The sequence below is a fragment of the Limulus polyphemus genome, unplaced genomic scaffold (assembly GCF_000517525.1).
Source record: "Limulus polyphemus unplaced genomic scaffold, Limulus_polyphemus-2.1.2 Scaffold2562, whole genome shotgun sequence".
In the NCBI taxonomy this organism is placed as follows: domain Eukaryota; kingdom Metazoa; phylum Arthropoda; class Merostomata; order Xiphosura; family Limulidae; genus Limulus; species Limulus polyphemus.
In genome coordinates, this window is record NW_013668172.1 from 161,605 (window position 1) to 169,759 (window position 8,155).

At 32.0% G+C, this 8,155-nt stretch overlaps 1 protein-coding gene across 3 annotated transcripts in view; it reads right to left on the minus strand.

The window, feature by feature from the left end:
* LOC106467307 (protein lev-9-like) overlaps positions 1 to 6,742 on the minus strand; it is a 63,062-nt gene extending 56,320 nt beyond the window's left edge. For 2 of the 3 annotated variants that reach the window (XM_013927648.2, XM_013927647.2), the window contains exon 1: positions 6,662 to 6,742. The gene's annotated coding sequence lies outside the window, so the exon portion shown is untranslated. Of the gene's footprint in view, positions 1 to 6,396; positions 6,499 to 6,661 lie in introns of those variants that run through there. The other variant, XM_022395470.1, reaches the window with a different exon arrangement.
* Positions 6,743 to 8,155: the final 1,413 nt, after the last annotated feature.

Sequence of the window (8,155 nt, forward strand, 5' to 3'; positions counted from 1 at the left end):
CGTCCAAAACCGCACCAAAGTAGGTTTCGGAGCGGCCGCCATTTTCTTTCAAAAAGGCATATAACAGTTTCAAGTAGCCTATAACCTTCTTACCCATCTATAAAACAAACAAAAATAGTTTCATCGAAAACGGTGCATTCGTTTTCCCGTGAAAAGCAAACAAAAACATTACGCGAGCATTACCGACAGACAGACAGAAATTGAGATAAGGCTTGTTTCGGCTTCTCTGGTGTATGAAACGTGAAGATATGCAAAAAGTACAGTATTCTAAGCAATGTAAAGACAAAACTCTTATTTTATTTATATAGATGAAGAAGTTAAAAGGAAGGAAAGGGATAGGTAGCATAAATGGAAAAATAGAAGAAGTATTGAGAGATGGCTAGAAAATGGACTTCATGTACAAAACATGTTCAACATAGTCAAGACCAACTATTTTTCATTTGGCCCGAGATTCTGGATATTGAATTCACACTTCAGAAGTCTATTATTAAAAACCTTAAAAATCTATTACCTATGAGAAGAGACAGGATTGCATTGGTAGATTCTCTTTAAAATCTAAATTTGGAATGATGAGTGATGTACAGTCTTATGTTTAGAAAGTTTTATGGAATCTCAAAATGAGAATATCTTTTCGAACGTCTTTCATTACAAATGTGTTAATGTTTCTGGTTTATCTATGGCAGTTATTGTTTTGATAAAAAGTGCTCTTTTGTTAAATGCCTGATATATTATTGTTTATAAGTAATGTAACAGTGTGTGGTGTTTGAGTTAAGTTCCTGAATTATTATTATTAATGTAAGATTTTTGAAATATTTTAACTGAGGTTCCACAGGATATGTTATGAAACAGTAAAGAGAGCAAACAGAACTTGACAAGAGTGATAACAGATTTATCTTTATTTGACTTGTCAATCTTTATCAACAGATCATAATGTCACCTCCTTGGTATTAAGATATTTTAAAACTCAGCTTATGTGGAAAAAAAAGTTAAAGTTGATTTTGATTAGTAGGGTATTTACAAAATAGGATAAAAACAGATGTAAAGTGTTTTTATTTCCTACCTTACAGTTTATTTACTTTTATTTTTGCACCTGAAATTATCTCAGATTTGAGAATGATCTAGACTAAACACTCAAAGCCAGCCCTTATCACTCAAATATTTATCAAGCCTCAACTTAAACTCCCTCACATTAACTGTATCTACCATGTCTGAAGATAACCCATTCCAACAGACAACCACCCTGTTAAAAAAGAAAGCTATCACAACTAAAGATGACTCCTACCTTGCCAAAATTTATATTTGAGTCCTGTAGTCCTGCCATAGAGGACATTAAATATGAAAAAAATATGATGTATCAACACTATCAATTCCCTTTAAAAACTTAAACACCTCAAACAGATCTCCTACACATCCTTTTCTTTCAAGGCAAAACAATTTCAGAGATATTAACCTATCCTTGTATGACAACCTTTTTATCCCAGGTATCATCCTACCAGTCCTCCTCTGAACTCTTTCCAATAATTCGATGTCCTTTCTAAGATAAGGAGCCCAAGACTTAACACAATGTTCCAAATGTGGTCTAACCAATGACCCATTCAACGACATTATACTCTTTTAAGACTTGTATTCAGTATTTTTGTAGATACAACCTATAACCCTATTTGCTCTACCAATAGCAACAGAACACTGCTTGGATGACTTGAGACTGATCAACCAGAACACCAAAATCTTTTTTCATCCATAATATTAAGGTTATTCTCATCAAAATTATACTCATAATTCAAAGTGTGATATCCATACAAATTAAAAATGATCTGCTATTTATTCACCCAACTCACCAAATAATACAAAGTTTTTTAGTAAAGCAGCAGCATCTTCCTCACAGCCAAAACTTCAATATCATCAGCAAATTGAAATAATTTATTGGACATTTCATCATCTGACATTAATGACATTCCTTTCATCTAGCCAGTTTTCTATCCAATGAGCCAACCTATCGAGATAACTTTTAACAAGCCTTTTATGTGACATTTTGTCAAATGCTTTCTAAATATCCAGATACACCAAATCCACACCTATACCCTCATGTATATAAGAAGTAACACCTTTAAAGAAAGTCCTGCCTTCAAAGAATGTTAAAAGACTAATTAGTAAGGCAAGGTTTTCTCCTAGTGAAACCATGCTGACTATCCAACAAAATTTTAATCTTTATAAAATGAATTTGCAAAGCATCTTTTATCAGACTTTCAAAAATCTTATGTAAAACTAATAGGCCTATAATTACTTGGACAATTTTTGTCACTTCCCTTGAAAAGAAGAGTAACATTAGTCAACTTGTAATTAATATGTTCAACTGACAGTTCTTGTGCAAAGGTTAAATTAAAATAATAAGTTGATGACTCCAACATTTCACACACGCACAATAATTTATTGTATAAAATTAAAAGCAAGAATAAAAAACTAAAACACTCTACATGGTTTGGTGGAACATGCTCCACCTGAAGATTGCAATTTAAACAATTTAAATTCTCAGCAGCTATCAAATAATTGAAACTTTTAAGTTAGCTAACACTGATGAAAAACTAATTTCAATCTAATATTTAATAGCTTTATTATCCTATAACCTGGTTCTGGTTTTTAGCCACAAATTAAATGCCTGATACTTAAATGTACCTGTAGTAATAAAACCTAAGTATCCAATCCCACCTGAACTAGCTAAAATACACCAAAATAATAACTCTTGACTATAAAAATATTGAAATAATATTCATCGTCTCCAGAAAAATGCTATAACCTACAACTACAAGTTTTCTTTTTCTCTCAGAGTTCAAATCTTCCATCAGTTACCCTCCACAGTTCTCTTTAGATTGTCATCTATTTCAACTAGAGCCCTGAACTCCTCTGTTAACATTAAAACAATAACCACCACAATTTTGGATCCTACTGTTTATGTTTAAATTTAACCGACTTTTCTTTAAAAATATTATTTAGCTTGTTCTGTTCTAAATCTATTCCTTTCAAACTCCTTGTTGCCTAAGCTATCTTATCAATTTGTTTATTCCCAATTTTCCAAGCTCTCTCACCACTATGCAAGTTTAAACTATCTTCAACAAATACACTAAGTTTTCCTAAACACCTTACTACTTAGGTGTAGCTCATATAATTCATCTCTACCCTGAAAACTATCCCACATCCCTCCTGCTGCTATAAGCTTATCCTTGATAATCTCTCATTTAAGACTTGAATCCTGCTAAATAATTCATCCCTGAATCTAGCCCAAGGGACCACTCAAGTAATGGTCACATACCTATTTCTATCCCTAATTCTCTGAAGGAGTTCATTATGTTTTCTAAGCAGCTCTTCTGATTTACAATTGCCAAGATAATCTGCTGTTACGTGTATTACAAAAAGAGAATGCTAGCAACTATATGTAAACTGACAAACAGTTGATTTGCCCTTGCCCATGGTTACTGATGAAGAGTTAAATTCCCCTGAAACCAGAATAACTCAACGACAATTGGTGAACTGAATGACAGATTTGGGCTGCAAATTTATTTTTAGTGTTTCAAATGGTTTGTCTACTGAGTAATTTCGAAAAGTTAATTCTTAACATCAATGCTACATATTTTTCAAATCTTATATAAACATAGGTTCACTTTAGTGAGTAAAAGACAACTAAAAACACCATACATATACAGACTACTACTAGAAATGTATTGATATCACCTTTCAGTAAATAACAGATAGATACTTGAAAAAACTTGACCAATAAGCCTGATACAGATAACACAGAACTCACTATTTACAAATGAGAGAGAGGCAGGCCTGATGATTAATTAATCTAAAAAATTATATTTTCATCTTCTGAATAACAAATACAGGCCTGCAGCCTATAATAACCCATTTTAATAGAATAACTTCAGACACAGCAACATACAATTATCATTTCACCTATAATCACCTCATATGAGATCTTAAAGTGGGCCAAAGTTAGAGCATAAAATATCTACAGAAGATTATATATTGTTATGTAAACTTAACTAAGCAACAAACTTCTAACAAAAAGGAATTTGTACATAGAAATTATATCATACACTAAATTTACATGACTAATGAAATGGAAGGAAGCTTTTCATGTGTGAATTACATTATATTTGTTTTCACATCCAGAGCAAGAACTCTTTAGAGACCATACTTTCTATACTTAAAAAGGAGAAGCTATGGGACATCTTTGGAAAAAAAAATTACACACTAAACCTTCAACAAAAAATTTGTTTTGTCTCCTTCCTCTAAAATCAATTTTGTAAGCACTTTCAGTGTCCTGTTGTTTCAGCAAAAAATATTTTTTGTTGTTGAATAAATAATATTTTTTTTCTCATGTCCACTGAATTCATAAATCATAAGAATGTGATGCTCAATATTAGCTGATATTTTATAAATGTCATCCTTTACCAGTATATAAGCAAAATGGTTGATATCATTTTATCAGTGCATCCCTATCAATTACTATAAGCACATTTTTTTTTAGCTGCTTTTGTCTAAGGTTTTCATGGACAGTGGAATTTCCCAAAACTGTAATATCCTCTACTTTAGCACCTGGTAAGTAAATTCTTGTCCTATTTTTTAATACTTCCCACTATCAGCAACTTTATAAGTATATGTAATGAAAGTCCCCCAACACATACTTCTCTTAATCATCTACTTACTCACTGTAAGCAGCCAAAGTACTCAGTACTCTCATTCTCACCAACACCTTGAGCAATCCTCACCCTAATGCTCTCCAGTTCCTGTCTTGCTTCCTTAATGTCTGCTTCTAACCTATTACTTGTGCCCTTCTAACAGTAAAATTTTCCCCACAGTGCTATCATCCTAAAGTATTTAAACTCTGCATGTTTAATGTGCTGTCTTTCTAAGCCTCCTGAAAGTCACAATGAAACCCACAATATTCAAAAGTAACTCACTCCTAGTAGCTATCACACCTTATAAATTCTACCCTACTTATCCCTGAACCACCTCTATTGAATTGAAGTTGACTAGTCTTTATTCTATATTTCCATTCTACCCAATAATTGTATAATTAACTAAAATTAATCTGTTCCACAGTTTATAGATTAATCTAACACTTGAATCTCCTATTAGCAAATACTGATACTATTACTTACTAGATTATCAAGCCTCTAGTTACATCTAGAAAATGTAGATAATTTACTATTGTTTTAAACAGCATACATGTGGTCCCAAACATTTAAGTTGGATACTTTTTTCTCCTGTATTATTTATTTATAAAATCCTAAATTAAAATATTTCTAGTATTGAGAATAGAATTTTGAGGCAATATTTCTAGTATTTATATTTATGCATGACAATGCTGTACTTAATATATTTTAATCCATGATAGCAATGCTCCTACCAAAGATAGGTATTGCTTGATTAAGTGTTGTAATCAGCGGGCACTGTGAAAGATTGTGTTATCCACTGGTACTTAGATTAGAGGAAAAATCCAAATGTGAGCACAAGTATTAAACCCTGATGTAGTAATTAGAATTTAATTGTTAAACTACATAACCTGAAAAAACAAAAAAAATAAATATGTGTCACTGACACTCAAATATAATCTTATTGTTCCATTTATGACACTTCAATTTCAATTCTAAAACTTGTTTAAATGCTGCAAGTCTAAAAATAAAACTTGTAACAACATAACAGGCCTCCAATAACTATTGTCACAAACATTTAACAGTAAATTTTGATCATTTATTTATTTTGGGTGGGGCAAAAGTGACTGTACAGCTCTTTCATTTAGAGCATAGTTTAATTTCTTAGATTCTAACTATTACTTTGAAACAAATAATAACTGAATTGGTTTCAAATGTCTTCATAAGAATTTCTTTAATTTAGTATCAACTTGTTTAAATGCTGGGAGTCTAATAATAAAACTTGTAACAATACAACAGACCTCCAATAACTATTGTCACAAACATTTAACAGTAAAGTTTGGTCATTTATTTATTTTGGGTGGGGCAAAAGTGACTATACAGCTCTTTCATTTAGAACATAGTTTAATTTCTTAGATTCTAACTATTACTTTGAAACAAATAATCATTAAATTGGTTTCAAATGTCTTTGTAAGAATTCCTTTCCTTTAGTACCAACTGTATAGTAAATTAATATATTTTGCCCTACCCTGTATTCAACTGTATTTATACTTACAGTGTTACAGCTCAATATAGGACTAGGAGTAGGACTAGTCCTACATCAAGTCATGTAAATTGTAATTATAAGATCGTCAAACCCAAATGACCCAAAGGTCTTTCAACCAAGTAACCGAAGACATTCTCTTTTGCCGGCGTGCAACTTACAAGTATAATTAGCGTACAGTACACATTATATACATACTATCTCAGTCACAGTACACACACTTGGGTCTTGACACCGTGTGATACAATACTTCAGGCTTTGCCTTGTTTAACTTTAACTTAGTTACTAACTTTGGCAAGTGGTTGTATCACTTATGACAGTAATTCAGTAAAGTAATACTAACACACTTCACTTTATTTACTCACAATAACCTTAGAAATATCATCACATATCGAGCAACATAAACTTTGAAACAGAACTTATAAAATAATTTTAAGAAATTCAGCACGTATACTCGACCCACCTTTCAGTTTCAGCTTTAATTAGTTTTAATAAAGCAGGACGATTCGACAATAAATGACTGATTCATTTAACTTGGTAAAACTGTACTGCCACCTGTTATTCAATGCCTTGATTTAACGTTTATTTCCAAATCTTTTATAAAACTAACATTAAACACTATACAAGATAATTTTCAGTATATATAATAGAGAAAATGTTTCGAAAAATTATCTTCGTTGGCTTAGCGGTAAGCGCGAGTGTTTATAATTCAAGAATTCGGAATTAATTCTACGGCGAACAGGACACAATTATACTATTGTGCGAATTTGACAAAAAAACAACAAGACAATGTCTGTATACAAGTCTAAATATAAAAAGAATTCAATTTACCATGGATATTCAAATACAATTTACTTAAATTATAATTTTGATTGACATAAACAGTTAATATTTAATTCTTTGTTTCGGATTTTGCGCAAAAAAGCAACACAAAGAACTGTCTGCGCATAGCCGTACTAACTTTAACATAGCATCTATCTATACAAATTTTAGCCCTCACTTGAAATACTTTGTTCAGTTTTGGTCTCGTTATCGAAGAAAGAATAATGACTTATTAGAAAGGATTCAGTGGAATGCTCCTACAATGATTCCGAGGATGGAAGGATTATCTTAGAGGGATAGATAAAGCTATAATGCCTATAAAATTCTAAGGATGTGAGAAGGGCGGATTAGCCCACCAGAATACCGGACATTTAGCCGATGGGCCGGTGAATTTGACGCATTCTTAGAAATTGATTGCAAACTTTCATTGTTTAACCAGTATTCAGCATGTGATATTGTCGGGCTGGTCCTTTAATGCCAATCCGCCTTGATGTGAGGTTAAGTTTGTCTGTCATATTCAAAACTAGATTATCAATACAAGATAGTTGTGAAGTGTGTAGGGTGGTTTCATGATATGGGGTGTGTAGCAACTGCGGTTTCTTTGGGCAAGTAAGTTGATTTGTTTTACATCAGTTAATTAATGTCATTTGTAAAATAGATGGCCTACAGCAATTTACAAAACAATACAAGTGGTCAAATTTGTAGAAACATTGAAAATGGAAATAAAGTAATTTATTATCATTATGTTGACTGGATAAAGAATTATTTTCACCAGATAATTTCAAAAGTACCCACCAACGAAAGATCTATGCTATACTACACTGATGTCTGATGAGGGATACTATTTTGTTGAAAATAAAATAGAACTTTGGATATAATTGAAATAGAACTTCAACTGTAAAGATGACTACCACTAGGTCAAAAAGTAAGAATGAAGCATTGCTTGGGATTATGAAAATATTGTTACGTCTCCGTTCGTTAATTAATTTTCCGTCAATTCGTTCCGACGAAACTTGAGCGACACAAGTCCTTTCTTAAATAAAACTGGCTTATTCTTTCCGAATACAATCCACAGTCGATCTATAACAAACGCTATAATTCTCAACGAACGTCTCACGTGCTCGTGCTCAACAAT